This window comes from Leucopleurus acutus (assembly GCF_964270905.1).
Source record: "Leucopleurus acutus genome assembly, chromosome: 21".
Lineage (NCBI taxonomy): Eukaryota > Metazoa > Chordata > Mammalia > Artiodactyla > Delphinidae > Leucopleurus > Leucopleurus acutus.
Window position 1 is genome coordinate 26,757,565 of NC_139163.1, and position 17,453 is coordinate 26,775,017.

The following is a 17,453-nucleotide window of genomic DNA, read 5'->3' on the forward strand; positions in this document are numbered from 1 at the left end:
TTTTCCTGGAGTGAGAATATCTCCGTTTTGGAAACCTCCTTTCAAAAATCAGAAAAAAATCTGAGGCAATCCTAACTCAAACCCTTACCCTAACCCAAACCCTAACCCTAATACAAACTAAAGGAATTATACTGGGAAAAGCCTTATTCTCCTTTGGACATTTTGATATAGGTTTGATAAAATTGTACATTTTTAGAGATGGACCAAAGACTTGAATTTATTAGAGCAGAAAGCACAAACTCGTCTAAACTAGTACTCCCCCAATAAGGGGCTCTCCTTTCTTTTTGTCTGAGCAGAACTGAATCAGTTATTGGGAATCTAGGCAGATGCAGTGCTAAATAAATTAGGCCAAAAATTATAGGAATCGAGAGAATTTATGTCTCATTATCCTATAGTACCCCTAATTATATCAGTTGTAGACCCTTGAAATACCCACCTCAGTACTCTAGGAGGATTCTTTTAACCCTGTTTCCTTGAAATTTTGTGCCCCCTTGAAAATCATTTCTCTGTTTGCTCATGAATTTTGCCTCCACAAATCAAGTGAAACATTCAGAAAAGCATAGATGGAGCCTTATATTATCAATATATTCTCAGTGCCTATGAAGTCATGTATGTAGCTAGTGTTCAGTAAATGTCTGGGGTGCTACTAATGCGAAAATCATTCCACCACCCCTAAAATGACCTCTGTACTTTGACATGGGGGTGATTTACCTGATGAAGAAATTCTTACCAGGTAATCTCAAGTCACACCCAGGTGGGTAGTTCTCCTTAGAGGATTATGACAGTGCCCTCCTGCTCAGGAATCTTGACCCTGGCCCATTGATCTTATTTACATTGAGGTTTTTTTTTTAAATATTTTTGTTTGTTTGTTTGTTTATTTTTGGCTGTGTTGGGTCTTCATTTCTGTGCGAGGGCTTTCTTTAGTTGCGGCGAGCTGGGGCCACTCTTCATCGCGGTGCGCAGGCCTCTCACTGTAGCTGCCTCTCTTGTTGCGGAGCACAGGCTCCAGACGCACAAGCTCAGTAGTTGTGGCTCATGGGCCCAGTTGCCCCGTGGCATGTGGGATCTTCCCAGACCAGGGCTCGAACCCGTGTCCACTTCATTGGCAGGCAGATTCTCAACCACTGCGCCACCAGGGAAGCCCCTACATTGAGGTTTTTGACAATCCCTTCTCTATCCAAGGGCAGTGACAAGCTGGTATGCTAATAGCTGGTTCTTTCTTGTGCCTGCAGTACTCTTCAATCTTAAGAAAAAAGATGCCATGTCAATAAAATACATTTTTATTTCTTTTGCATTATCCAGTTAGAATAAGATGAGCTAAGCCACTTAACTGCCTTGAGGCTGTGGCACTTTGCGGCTCTGCCCACTCCCTTAGCCTGAGCTAAACGTGCAGTGACCTCAAGGTGAAGATTTTCATTGGCCCTTCCTAAATCCCTAACACTCCATTCCTCCAGCATCTTAAATGTTTGCTTTGTGAATAGAAATGTCAGAAGGTTTATTTATAAATTTGTATCCCTAAAGTGACCCAGCAGAAAAATTTAGGCCAAAAAAATTTTATTTATTGAGGAATGGTTCATAAGCTCTGAATTAGCTGGAGGGGTGTGGGTAAAAGTAAAAGATGATCATGGTTTCCTAAAAGGTATTGCCCTCCACCCTCTGTGTCGCCTTGTCAGACGTGCTGGCCCCTGCTTTGAGCTGGAGGATGAGCTGCCCGTTACTCTGCTTTGGGACAGTTTGACGAGAGTCAGCACAGAGATGGAGATTTTTAAAGATGTTTTATTAATGTGTCCCTTGACTGTTCATTTGCTAAGGGTTTACAAATGCTTTGTCAATTATTAATGGTTTTGATACCTAGCTTTAAGGAAAAAAATCCTTAAAGTTGGGAAGGATATGGGCATTGAATAATTCACACCCAGTGCCACTTCTACTAAACTAATGCTGTTTAACAGGTAAGGCCAGAGTAATCTGGATTAAATTTGTTTATCTCTGGGTTTGTTACCTTTCCATTTCTTTAAATAGGGACTATACCTTCAAAAACAAGGCATGTCATCTAGTTGTTAAAATTGGAACCTGGGAGCCAGGACTTTAATGGTTTCAAGCTTATGTTTCTCCTGACCTTGGGTAACAGTTGGAAAGTCATTTAATAGGTCTCTCTTCTTGACATTTTCAAATTTCTCTGGCTTTATTCTGCTACTCATTTCTAGATGAATTATTGAAGATGAATTTAACCAGCCACCATTAGTTTGCACTTTTCTCACTCTTCACATACCACTTTTGGCCTGTTTTTTTTTCTCCTTGCAAAGATTGAAAGCATGACTAGTTCCACATTCTTTCAGTAGAGGCTTTTTCTGATTTCGCACTTCTTCACACTTCCATTTTGTTGCTTTTAACCAAATGCAGTCAGAAATCAAAGGGCATTTTGCATTCTGTGTGTGCGTGTGTGTGTGTGTGTGTGTGTGTGTGTGTGTGTGTAAATGTATGGATTTTTCAAGGTCAAGAAGCACAATGCGTTTTCAGGTACATCAAGATGGAGATTTTGTAGGCATTTAGAGTGGGAAAGTATTTAGGATGAGCATCCTGCAGTGAATCAAGATGAAACCTCTTGGTCAGAGCCACTTCTCTGAGTTGTGGATATAAGCCTGGGAAAACTAACTTGGCTATAGAACTTGGTCTAGGCAAGCACATCTGGGAAGCCGTGCTTATTTTTGTAAATAAAGTTTTAAAGTTTTATTGGAACACATTCAAGCCTATTTGTTTACATATTGTTTTTGGCTGCTTTCATAATATATTTCCAGATGGATAGTTGCAACAGAAGTCATGTGACCAGCAAAACTGAATATACATATTCTCTTGATTTTTATGGAAAAAATTTGCTGACTTCTGCTATAAATTACTCTGCAAAAATAGAGCATGTAAAGTGCCCTGTATTGTGTGTAGGGGTAGTTGTGCTGAGGAAGGTGTAAGTAGTAGTTTTCTTGTGCTGAGAAAGGGGTAAGTGGTAGTTTTCTATCCCTAATCCCCTGTATGCCTTTCTAATATGTGCTTCTGTGACCCTTAAACAATGTTTGCTTTATAGTCAAATAAAGACAGTACAATGGCTCAACCATGTTTGATTCCACTGTAGTTCTCTACTTTCTGTATCTGGACATCTTTTAATTAATGAGTATGTTGAAAGATGACAATGGTAAGACAATATGGGATCTTTCAGAAGCCTATAAGAATCACAATGGAAATAATAATAGCAATAATAAAAAAAACCTACAAAATTACCTGTGCGCTGGGCTCTATCCTAAATGCTTTAACATAAATTGTTCAAAACTTAAAATAACATTATGAGTGGTTACTTTTATTATCATCACCGCCATTTTATAGATATAGACAGAGGGGTTAAGTAATGAGTCCAAGCTCAAGAAGCCAGTGAGTGACAGAGCTGGGATTTATTTTTAATTTATTTTTATAAATTTATTATTTATTTTATTTTCTGTTATGTTGAGTCTTCATTGCTGCACGCAGGCTTTCTCTAGTTGCAGCGAGCAGGGGCTGCTCTTTGTTGTGGTGCGTGGGCTTCTCATTGCGGTGACTTCTCTTGTTGCGGAGCACAGGCTCTAGGTGCACGGGCTACAGTAGTTGTGACACGTGGGCTCAGTAGTTGTGGCTCGCGGGCTCTAGAGCACAGGCTCAGTAGTTGTGGCACATGGGCTTAGTTGCTCCGCGGCATGTGGGATCTTCCCGGACCAGGGCTCGAACCCGTGTCCCCTGCATTGGCAGGCGGACTCTCAACCACAGCGCCACCAGGGAAGCCCCAGAGCTGGGATTTAAATCCAGGTAGTCTGCCTCCGAAGGTTCTGTTCATATCCCCTATAAAATGTACTTAAGCGTTTGAAGTCTGTGATATCCAGAAGTGTGTCATGAAATAGTATGTTCTAATGATGGACATGTTGTAGCTAATAGGAAGTAGAACATACCAAATGAGAATTACCATGCTAAACTATCTTTATGTCAATAATAGAATTAACCCCCAAACTCTACCAACTATCTAAACTAATGATCTAAGAGGTATATCTAGAGTTCACAGCTCTGAATTATAAAAATCAGCTGCTTACTTGGCAAAGAGTGAAGGCTTGGCTAATAAAAGGTTTCTAAGAAGAAAAATAAAGCCTTAAAATAGGGAACATGCTGAATGTTTTTTATCGAATTCCCTTAATACAGTTGGGTAGAAGGAAATATATATGGACAGATGACTAAATGGCTGATTAGTTATGTGACATAAGATGGAGAAGACTGTCCTGGAAATTTACAAGCATATCCCAGATCAAGGCATTGGGCTAGTTCATGACTTGGTTCTTGCAGTATTCTTGTCAAGTCTCTTTTTTTCTAGTCTTATTTACATTGAAACAAATGATGTATGTGCATCATTTTCCCTGAAGCCCTCTCAGAAATGTCTGTCACAAAGCAGTTGCCAAACTTTTCTTTCCAGTCTCTGATTTTAATTGGTTCACCTCTTGTCACTGAGAAATCACTTTGTTTGGATTTTTCAAGATACCTTTTATTCATCTCACACAAATACATTAATGTGTTTTGTGCTATGGCGGCAACATAAAATAAAACTTTTTTCTTGCTGTTCTGAAATTACCAGCTTAGTACTGAGAATAATGATGTGCCTTTAAAATGCCTGCAGTTGAAAAAGGAAATGCTTTCTGGATGAATTGAATTCTTATTTGTTTTTACTCCTGTGATCTTTAGCGTTCCCCACTCCCATGTCATCACTGAATTATAAAAGCGTCAGAAATAATTCCCTAAGTACTGTTCCAGGCCCCTTCCTGTATTCAGAAAGCACTTCATGTAAACTGTCTTGGAGAGATCCATTCATTCTTTCATTCTTTCAGTAGTTATTGAATGCTTGCCGTGCACCAAAAACCTTCTCCAGCCCAGGTGACACAAAGATGAAAAGACAGTGCCTCTTCCCTTGATGAGCTCTCTGTCTGGAAGAGAAGACATATACAAAGAAAACAAAGACAGACGTACATTATGATGAGTACTTGCCTAGATAGTAGCTGGGGAAACTCTCAGAGGACACAGTAGTCTATTTTGCCTCAGGGAGGGAGAAGCACCTTCACCAGGGAGCTGATATTTAAAGATCCACGTAAGGCCACTCACAAGTCTCTTTTAATTTAAAATGATAGATTTAAAATCAAATGAGGAAATAGTTAAAATTATTTTTAAATTTTAAAAATTAAAAATATACATTCAAGAAAAGGTTGGCTAAATTAATGACATCTACATCCTTGACGTTCACTGGAGAGTAGGCCCCATAATGAAGCAGATTCATTTTCGCTAGCAAAGGACTTACATCTTTTTTTTAAAAAAGTTACTTTGAAATCAGGGTTTTGTCCCAAATTAACTTTATATTCTCTCTCTCACATGAACTCTGAAAGATGTGAATTGGATCTCAGCTGTCCAGTCTGTTTATCCCTGGATTCACAACTCTTCTTTATTACTACAGCTTTAAAAATCAATCCTGATATCTGCTAAGGCAAGAACGCTCCCCATTTCTTCAGAAGTTCCGGGCTCTTCTTGGCCTTTGTTCTTCCAGATGAATTTTATGATTGTATTACATTGTCCATATCAATTCCATAAAATACTTTGGGGAATTATTTGGAATTGGATTGAATGCATAGGTAAACTTAGTTAGAATTTATGCTATCACAGTCTTCTCCATGAAAATGATATACATTTCCATTCATTTAGATCTTTTAAAATATCTCTTAATACAATTTGTACTTCTCTTCCTTCTTCTTCTTTTCTCTTGCTGTCTCCTCTGTAGAATTCTCAAAGTAACCTCAAGACACCAGAGATATTGCAACCACATCAACACACCTGTTCTCCCAGGGCCCAGATTTCTAAAAATGTCTAAATCCAGTTTAAGTTCAATGCCTTATTATTTTCCTCTGAAGCCTTTGCTGGTAAATTTTATCCCACTATGATCACTTTCTTGCTCTTTTTCCCTTCCACACATATTTTTGCTGGACTTCAGTCTGCAATTGTAATAAGGCCTTTTCACTGGTCTTTGGTTGTGTGTTCTTCTGTTGTTTTTTCCTCCTCATAAGAGCCTATGACTGCTCTACTTTGTCATTCCTGCACTGGATTTAGTAAAGGGCTTGACATGAGTTAGGCTGGCATTCAAAATTGTTTATTAAAGGAACAAAAAGCTTCAGCAAATGGTTCTTTTATCCAGAGTCTTTCATTTTTAGAGTCAACCCCACTTGGTGATGGATCATGAGAAAAGAAAGCTTTCCCCTTGTCACTTTACTTCTTTCAGACTTGTCAACATGGCTTTCTTCACACTGAAGAAAAATAATGTATCACTTAGTATCAAACTATTTGCTTTTCAAATTGAATATCTTAGAATAATAAATCATAAGAGAAAGGCCATGAATCAAAAATGCCACCTGAACACATCCTGTGTTTTTTTTCCCTCAGTACAGCCCAAAGTGTCTGCTCTGTTAGAATGAATCATCAGATAATCAACACAAAAGGCCTCATTTCAGTTCATTATTCACAGCGAAAGGCTGGCTTTGAGCCCTGATACACTTCAGAACTTTGGTTTACAGAGATAATAAAAACATTCAAAGATATGTGACGCCAACCTGAGTGTTTCCATCTCTGTAGACACGGCATGAGTCCAAAGCGGGCCTTAGCCTCGAGGGGCAGCCTTTTCCTCAGCACACACGCTGTAAACAGCCTCCTTCCCTGGCAGTGTCTCCTGACTGTGGTCATCCTGAGCCTTGGTTAAGCGGCAGCGCTCCCCACTCAGATGTTCTTTATTCACCCCTCTGTCAGACCAAATAAACACTTTTTTAAAGATCCCAATCCCACTCTGAAGAAAGGGGGCAGATTTATTTGGTCATATATTCATTTGGCAAACATTATTGAAGGTCCACTGTGTCTGGGACAGTATGCTTGGTGTGGAGGCAAGAGGGGCGGACCAGACCAGATGTTCCCACAACTTATACTGAAGATGAAAAGTAAGAGGAAGGACATCTTTATGCGCATAGATGGTAAAATGCAGACACAAGAGATGTCACAAAGCAGTACAGAGAGTTGCTGCCTGAACAGACCCTCAGAGCAGTATGTACTCAGAGGGTAACAAAAAGTGGAGAATAGGTTGGTGTTATTCGGGGTTGGGGTTGGGGAATGGGATTGATTGTAAAGGATGGAAATGTTCTATATCTTGATTGTAGTGGTGGTTACATGACAGTATACATTAGTCAAGTCTTAGATTTGTATGCTTAAAATAGGTTAATTTTATTGGATGTAAATTATACCTCAATAAAGCTAATTAAACATTAAAAAAAAAGTGCTCTGAAAGCAAGGGGTTGGGAAGAGGGGCATTGTCTTCGTAGACAGGAGACCTCTATTCTATTACCTGCATATGTAACAACGTTCTTCAAGGCTTTGAGATCAATACTGCTGTCATCCCATCAGAGTCAGAAGTCTACTGGCCTTTAAGCCCGGTGTCCATTCACATCAAAGTGACTGCAGAAATAGCGTGCGCTGTCCCCTCCTCCCTGTTTTTATAAGGTATTCTCATTAGCCCTCTTCCCAGTGATCATCTCCATATTTCTCTGAAGCCCTCCCCCATCCTGTCCTCCAGCAAACCTCCCAAACTCTCCCTCTGTGAAATTGCAGCTCATTGACCAACAAACTCTTCTCAATTTTTAAACTTCTTTTCTCATTACTTCAGCTGACACCTGCCAATCTTTTGAGGGTCCTACTTCCTTTGTACCCTCTGAGGTGGTGGCTGTTTATTTTCTCAAATCTCCTATCTTCAAACTAGAGATGGATCTAGAGTCATCCTTGCTACCTGTTGCTGCTTTCAGATCATTATCCTACCAGTATAATTTTAACAGCCTATCCCTTTGAGGCCCATGACATTCAGTTATGTCATCCTTTTCTGCTCTCCACTATTATCATTTATCATGCCTCAGATAACTCCTTGCCATTCATCAAAAACTTTGGTACCTAGGACAAGCTTCCTCCCTACTTCAAGGGCTGCTCTCAGTTGGAACAACATTAACATCCATTTCCCTGACTCATCCAAACATGCCTCTCACTTCCTCACCTCATTTCCAAGGACATTCTCCCCCCTGCTTTGGCTCTTTCATTATTGATAACTGCTCCACCTCCCAAACTTCAGTTTAAACATCTCGTCAACCACAGCCTTTTTCATTATCCAGGTTGCTTCTTTTGTAACTATCACTACCACTCACTTTGAAAAATTATCTTTCTGGTTTAGTCTTAGAAAGATTTCTAGTTTCCTTCTACTGCCTAGGCTTCCCCTCTTCCTCGGTAACAGAAAACTTGTATGTTGTCTTGGTACATGGACATCTGGAGGAAATACCAAATTTAATCTTATTCTCTGACCAACCAACAGTCCCAAGAGGGGGTGGGCTGAATTTCTTTACCTTGAAATGGAAAATGCCAGGAGTCGCCAGGCTGGGAAATCTTAGGATCTGAATTAAGATGTTGGAGAGTGAGCAGCAAACACCCAGTGTTCTCTCAGCACAATCTCAATCAGTCTAATACCAGGAGATATCCCAGCCCCTGCAGATGTCCTGGGAGTTCCAGACAAAGGATCCAGGATCATCCCTGTCTATATTTGATCAGGAGTGAACAACCACTGTGTAGTGGAAAAGTGCAGCCAGGACTTGGAAAGATGTAGCTGGACCCTTGGAACTACCAGCATGATGGTTAGGTCATTTCCTTAACCTTGAAATAATGGCTCTCCACATTTTGTACAATTGAAATTTTTGGACTCTGTGCATTGGATTATGGTAGAGTTTTCTGAAATCATGCTTTGTTTCCATTACCCTTTGACCCTCTGTAATCTGGTTTTACTGTCTCACTTAATTGAAACTGTTTTTGTCAAGGTAACTGATGTTAACCATAGTGCTAAATTGACTGTACAAATTATTTGTCTTTATTTTACTTGACCTGCATTCAGTATACCTGACCACATCCCCTTTTTTTTCTAACACTCTCTTAACTTGGATTCCATGACAACATCCTCTATTTGCTTTTTCCCTTACCTTTAGGGCCATTCTTTCTCAAATTTCTTTGATGTCTTAGCTTCTTCCATCCGACCTCTTAACTACTGAAGCCCTTCAGGGCTCCATCCTAAATCATTCTCTGTGTCTAGACGATCTCATTCACTTCCATGGACTTAAGCAGCATATTGATGTTGATTATTCTCAAATTTATATTTCTACTGTACAGTTCTCTTTTGCATTTTAAGATTGCATATCCAATGGCCATCTGCGCCTGATTTTCTCAAATTTTATTAGAACAAAATTTTGTTATAATCAGTCTTGTTTTCCCACTCTTCCTACGTGACCCCAGAAATAACCCCCATTTCTAAATTTTCCATCTAGGCACTTTCGAAGGGTGCTATATTCAGAAACTAAGGAATCATCCTTGATTCTTTTCTCTCCCATTGCCCTCTCTTTAGTCCATTTTTATTTCCTGTTAATTATGTAAGTTATATTTCAGAGTCATCCGCTTCCTCTGTTTCCAAAATTATGCCCTCAGACCACCACCATCTCTTACCTGGACTACTGCAGTCAACTACTACTGACTGGTCTCTCAGTGACTCCCATTTCCCTCCACCTCTTCTCCACATATTGGGAAAAGGGATCCTCTTAGGGGTAAATTAAATAATGTTTTCCTGCACGGAATCCCTCAGTGGCTTCCCTTTTAACTCAGAAGAAAACCCAATTTTTTAATCCATCCTTGCATGATATGGCCTCAGAACCAAACCACTGTCCCCATTTCTCATTGAAAGTTGGCCCCACCAGTTTTGTCTAAGCTCCTCTGACGTGCAAGGCCTTTGTTATCTCAGAACTTTTGAATTTGCTGTTCTTCCTCTGAGGTGAGTTCCCTCTGTTCTCCTTTCTGTAGGTCTCAGCATAAATGCCACCTCGTCTCAAGGAAGACTTCCTTGATCATCCTAATTAAAATTGATCCCTCCGAGGATTTTTGTACCTCAGCCTTTCATGGGTTTCCTTATTAGCACTTGGTATCATATGGAAATGTTTACATTTGCTTATTTGAGTGCATGGACTTAACTGTTACCTGTCAGTATCCTTAACATTATCACAGTGCCTGGTACATAGTGGACATTCACTATGGGTACATAGACCTTTTCTAAAAAGGAGTTATCAGAAGGAGCATTCATGGAGGAAAAACTTATAATTTTACTTGGCAGTTTCTGGTATATGTTAAGGACTCAATAAATGTTAACTGTTAGCCACTGTTACTGTATTTGTAATTTAAGCCTCACTTATAAATTAATCTAGCTCCTCCCCAGGTGACAGATCCAGCCTCAGCTAAGGTCCAAACTGTCTCACCTCTCTCATTATCAAACCATAGAACTCTCAAGCTGTAGTATGCATCAGAATCACATGGGGAGACTGTTCAACATGCGCATTCCTGGGATGCATCCCCAGAGATTCCTTCATAGTAAGTCTGGGGAAAAACCCAGAAACATGTGCTTATAAACACTCCAGGCTATTATTTATGAAGATGGGGGTTCCAGGACCTCATCTGGGGATAAGTTGGCATGGGATCCATCTGTTTCTTCCTTGCAGATAGCTAATCTTGTAGGATTGAGAACAAATGTATTTTGCTGGTTGGATTTTTAGAACAAACAAACAGGAAGGAGGTTTGTTAAAGAGAAACTTCTAAAGAAATGTATTAAAAGAGGATTTGTCCTAGAGGGCCATGAGATAGGGAAACTCACTGGGGAAAGTCATTGAGCATCAGAGCCTTAGAGCTTTGTCAGAACAAACTAACACACGCCCTTACTCCCTCACACTCACACACACACACACACACACAGTCTCTCTCTCTCTCTCTCTCTCTCTCTCTCTCTCTCTCTCTCTCTCTCTCTCTTTCTGTTTCTATCTCTATCCCTCTATAATCTCTCTCACAGTTTTTGGTCGCTCATGGATCTTTCTACTCATATTTGGGCGGGTGCAAAATAACTACATCAGTAACACCATCACCAAACACAAAAATCTATAAAGCTTTGAAAGATAGCTGAAGGGATCCTCAGTTCTTTTGTTGAGGCTAAGTCTGCTATATAGGGTTCTTAGTCCTGGTGGGAGCAGCAGCTATAGAAATCATGAATATGCTACATGGCAGATTGATCTTGCTAACGTCCAGAATGTCTGTTTAACTGTTCTATCAGTGCAGTCTGTATTCTGCCAGTTACTTCTCTGCACTTCTGGTAAATAGAGCCAAGTCAATGACAATGGAGAAAAATAATTCTCATATTGATATATCAAAATATTTTCTTACAAACATATTTCTTACAAAAACCTGTTTAAATCATAATGTTTTGTTATGTGAATCAGTGCCTTTTCTCCTCAAGGTCATTTTCTTCTATTTATCCACAGACAAATTAAATTGAATAATTAGGGTTGAATGTCATTTTTCTGGATTGACTTTATTAAAAAAAAAAAAGATCAGATTTTTTGAGCATTTCTCCATGTGGTTGGGTGTCAAAATACTAAACCTTTAATTTGAAACTGGACTAATACAGGAAATCCTTTGTTCTCTAGGTCTTTCTTAAAAAAGGAGATGTACATGTTGATACACCTTCAATAATCACACATTGCCTATTATCACAAAGGTGTTTGTGGGGGACAGTAGCAGCCCATCAAATTCTAACCTTACACTTTCAGTATGAATTTCTGCCATCTCTTGTGCGTGATGGTGATGAATGCTTTCATTTTAAGTGCAATAGAATAAGCATCCTCAGTAAAGATCAGAGTTTCTTTGTTCTGTTTACATCAAATCTTCCCTCAATTGTTGCCATTTATCTGCCAGTGTAATTGCAGATGATACCCTGTGTCTGGATGCCACAGAATCAAAAATGATTTAGCAGAAGCAGTTGCTACCTATCCTTACTTACCTTGCTAGAAAGTTGACAATAAATTGAGAAGAGGGCACTCAAGTGAAAGTACTTCAAAGAAGGTGTACTCTGAGGGGTGTCAACCTTTATTGCCTGCAGTAAGTACTGGAGGACTCGAGTCCCTCAACAATTTATCCTCAAATTATCTTCCTAATGTCCTCACTACTGACATTTCCCGTAGATCTGTGACTCAAAACACATCAGCCTAACCTGTCCCTGATGGTACTGAGCCACTGGGTCGTTGCAGTGCAGCTAACCAATGCTTTAATGGTGTAATTGTTTAGTTGATGAATATTTATTGGATCCATCATGTTCCAAGTATTATGCTAAGTACCGGAGATACAAGAATGAATAAGACATCTGTGATCACTACTGCATGAACTTTTCAGTCTAGTAGAAATGAGACAGTAATTAAACAATGAATTATAATAAATTCTGAAAACACTATGTAGTGAGCATATAAGAAAGAATTAGAAAATGAAAATGGCAGTCTCCTTTATCTACTGGATTAGTATAGGCATTCTGAGGGGAGTGATGTGAAGTTTGAAGCTGGATTGGGGAATTGGGAAAAGAAAGAAGTATCAGAACCTTAGGAAGAGAAAACCACATATTCAAGTGACCTAAGATGAAAAGGATAGCACATTTGAATATCTAAAAGAAGCATAATATACATAGAGCCTAGAATTTCAGAGAGCATGGAGCTTGATAAGAGACTCTGGAGATGGTTGTGAGCTAAATGATGGAGGAATGACTCAAGAAGTTTGGGTTACATACCAAGAGCAATGGACAGTAGAAGGTTTTTAAGCAGGACAAGTGAAATCATTGTATCTTTGCTGTTAAAAGGTTCACTCTGAGAAGAACCTAGGGGATGACTAGGAAGAGAAAAACTAAAGAGGAGAGAGGAGAAGTATGCTTGATATATGAAGCTTAGCAATTTAGAGTATTTTAGACATTTAATTTCCCAGGATAATGACAGGACTTGGCATGGAGGGAGAGAGACAGTGAACCAGCAACTAAATTCTTAATGGGTGAGATAGCAAATGATAGCAGTGAGGAGTAGTAGTAGAAGATTCAGTATATCGCCCATTCTTCTCAGCTGCCAGAACCACATTTTTTCACAGAAATGGCAGAAGCACATGAGAGCTGTCTCTAATGCAGAAATACATTTCATGCCTTTGCTTGGATCATGACTTACAACACCTTTTAGCCAGATCAAGTCCATGGCACATCTCACCATCAATGATACAGGAAAGTATACTTCACCCACAGGGTGGGGTAGGACTATTTGCTGAATCCAAACCCCAATAGGGATTATATTCCTCAAATTAAAAGTCATGGTAACCTGCAGGACTCTGAGATTGCTTTGTGAGAACTGGGAAGGAAACTGCCTGGCATACATTGGTGTCCAGTAAATATTTGTTGAACTACTGAATTTTTTTCCTACCCTCACTGTATATACAACCTGTGATACTCAGTTGGATTTTAGAGATTTGCTAGACTTTGATCCAGTTGAGATTTCCAGATTCTGTATCCATTTCACTCTCTCATCTTAGGCAAGTTCAGAAATGCTTCTCCTCATTGATCTTGCAGTTAGGTTACAGATCGCAGACACATTATTTCTTAGAGAATGTTTGGGGGTTCTGTGATATATATTATGTAAGTTATTCTAAATATTCAGTTTTAGCTTCTAATCAGACCTCAGCAATCATTGTGTGGAAAATATCACCTGTTAAATTACTAATTTTTGATTTTAAGTAAAAACCACTTTCCACTTCAGGGAGTACAATTAACTTTCCAACCTTTCAGGCATCAATTGTTGTAACACATGAGTCCCAAATTCAAAATCTTTGGCTTTGAAGCTTCATATTTTTTATAAATATAAATAAGTTCTCGTGAAGTATTAGTGCATCCTCTCCAAGCCACAAGGAAAGAAAGGTCGTAATGAATAAATGAATGAATAAAGAGACTCAAAATATCTTTAAAACCATAATGAAAGAGCACATTCTAAAAGCAATAATCAGAAAATTAAATTACTAGTAATACATCATATTGATAAATATTTGTTCACTGATTTACTCATATTTTTCACATTTGGGGGGTCTATGTCTATATATTCTGTGCCAGGGAAAATAATAGTGAAGATTAATATTGTACTTAGTATGTATCAGACACTCTTCTAAATGTGTTACGTATATTTTGTAACAACCTTAGGGGTCGATTCTATTATTATCCCCATTTTACAGATGAAAACATGGAGGCACAGAGGATAAGTATCTTACTGAAAGTCACAAAGCTAGTTAAGTGTCAGTGAGTGGAATTTGAACTCAGGCTTTCTAGGTCCCCCAGTCTATGCTCTTAACCATTAAGTGACCATATCAACTTGGAAGATGCACACTTCTTTAGGAAGGCATCATAGCATAGTGATTAAGGATATTGGTTTTAGAACAAACAGGTTTCAATTAAAATCCCATTTCTACTCTTTATTAGCTCTGTACCTTCAGCAGTTTTCTCACATCTTTAAACCTCAGTTTTGTTTGTTTGTTTGTTTGTTTTTTGCGGTACATGGGCCTCTCACTGTTGCGGCCTCTCCAGTTGTGGCGCACAGGCTCCAGACGCGCAGGCTCAGCGGCCATGGCTCACGGGCCTAGCTGCTCCGCGGCACGTGGGATCTTCCCAGACCGGGGCATGAACCCATGTCCCCTGCATCGGCAGGCGGACTCTTAACCACTGCGCCACCAGGGAAGCCCTAAACCTCAGTTTTTTCTGTGTGTCAATGAAGAGTATATTTACTTAGAAGGGTTATTAATGAGATAAGAAAGTATACTTAGAGTATTGGCATATAATAAACTAGGATTATTAATACTATTTTGTCTGAGTACCCAGGGAAATTAAATGGCTTGCCCAAGGTCATATATCTAGTTATGGAAAAGTAAAGTCTAATCTATGGATTTCTTGGTTCAAAGTCCAAAACCTTACACTCTGGCAATGTCCACTCCCCAGGGATTTCTTACATTACTTGATAAGGTGAGATGATCCAGAAAGGAAACATGTCCCCTAACAATGTGGTTACAAACTACACAGCGTGGCCAGGCTTTACAAACATGTTACATCACTTCCATCAGCCTGCATGCTATTGTCATCCTGTTTTCTTCAACAAATCAGAAACAATAAGTAACAGGATATTCACAACAAAGCCAGTTTTCTTCATGAGGATTTTCCAATAAAAATTTGAGGATGCAGTTAAGTTTACATCATCAATATCTCCATCCCCATACTAAGTGCTGCTCTATTTCTCACTCTACACCCTAACATTTATCATCACTCAGTTAAGAAGTTCACACATTTATAGATTTCTATACCTGAGCATTCAACTGCTAGTTTCTTGCATAATATAAGGTTATGTCAAGAATGTTTAAAAATCTACTTGTTCCCAAATCATCAAGTTATCTTTTACCCTTCTAAGTCTAATAGGAAGAGATGTACATATAAGGGACATATTCTATTTGCCTGGTATTTTGGATGTTTTAAAGCTATTCGTAGACATTGTAGCACATAAGCTGTTCTGTGTCCTTCATATATATTACATTAATAAAATTATTTAGGTTGCATTTAGTTTCTAGGAATTCAATTAATGCAGTCACACTCAAAGTGGTTTTAAATGTCTTTGTGGTCTGCATAACATTCTTCCAGGAAGGCCCTAAACGTTGTTCGTTCAAGTCATAGTTTTGATGACCCCCTGTGCTTTCTGCAGATATTTTCTTTACATTCTCCAAGTCTGATTTGATTTAGCCCCATAGCTTTATAACTGTCCCTGAAACACATGGGGTATAACTATAATCGATGATTCAGCACATTTCCATCACATAAAAATCAAATTTCCGGTGGCACCACTTACTCTTTATTGTGCTGAGATCAATAGTTGGAGGGACCCTTAACCCAGCCGTGTACCTGTCTACCCAACATGTACTCGTAATATCAGTCTATAAATTCAATAGAAATATTAGGTTACAGGGGCATTCATGCTCAGAATAGCAAGATTTCTTGAGTTTTCAGTGTGCTTCAGACAAATTGCGCTACTAACTAACCACGGTTTTCCAGAGTGAAAGTACACCACAGGGCAGGACTCTGAGCTGCTCAACTGTGTGTGGTGAGTAGCAGGGCAGAGTGAGTTCTAGGATATTTTTAGGATTTATAAGAAGTCAGTCCTTCCATCTACTTGGTTGATTATAAGAACTGACATCCTTGGATACGTTCATATTTCTTTTTTGCTGGACTTTTTCAAATAACTCGAGACCCTTCTTTTTCTGGGTCAGAGTGGGAGTTCTTAGCATCATTCCATAGAGAGTTGCTCCTCACTGAATACATATTCAAAGCTACTTATTCACCTAGTCCTGCTTTTCTTCTTGTTCATGCCTTTCTTTTATATTTATAGTAAATGCAACTATACATCTTTTTAATGTCACACCTAAACTCTAATAAAATATTTAATTGGACAAGAGGCATTGACACAAGCTTTCAAAACACACAACGTTCAGAAGCACCTTTGAAACGATTCTTAAACCAAGAGTGAAGCACTTTTAAATAGGTTTCTCTAGTAGATTTTAATGCTTTCTAGTTTACATTGTTTTAAAAAGCATGAAATAAAAGAGACACTATTTTCTTATACTTTGCTCAAGCTAGCTCATCGGTAACTGATCTAAATCTAAGCTGTTACCTCCTCTCGCACAAAAGTTGACTTTGAATGGTTTTTTTTTTTTTTTGAGGTAAGAAACTTATAACAAAATATAATTAATTATATATTAGTAATTACATAATTATTGCAATTCTTATTTTTAATATAACTGACTAAGGGCTTAAGAAGATCTTCTTACCAGCTAGAAGAAAATTCACAGACTACTGTTCTTCTATCTTCAACTATATATATATTTTTTTAAATTTATTATTTATTTATTTAGTTAGTTTCTGTTTTATAACAAAGTGAATCAGTTATACATATACATATGTTCCCATATCTCTTCCTTCTTGCATCTCCCTCCCACCCTCCCTATCCCACCCCTCTAGGTGGTCACAAAGCACCGAGCTGGTCTCCCTGTGCTGTGCGGCTGCTTCCCACTAGCTACCTGTTTTATGTTTGGAAGTGTGTATATATGTCCATGCCACTCTCTCACTTTGTCACAGCTTACCCTTCCCCCTCCCCATATCCTCAAGTCCATTCTCTAGTAGGTCTGTGTCTTTATTCCCATCTTGTCCCTAGGTTCTTCATAACCTTTTTTTTTTTTTCCCTTAGATTCCATATATATGTGTTAGCATACAACAAAAAATCTAGAAACAATAAATGCTGGAGAGGGTGTGGAGAAAAGGGAACACTCTTGCACTGTTGGTGGGAATGTAAATTGATACAGCCACTATGGAGAACACTATGGAGGTTCCTTAAAAAACTACAACTAGAACTACCATATGACCTAGCAATCCCCACTAC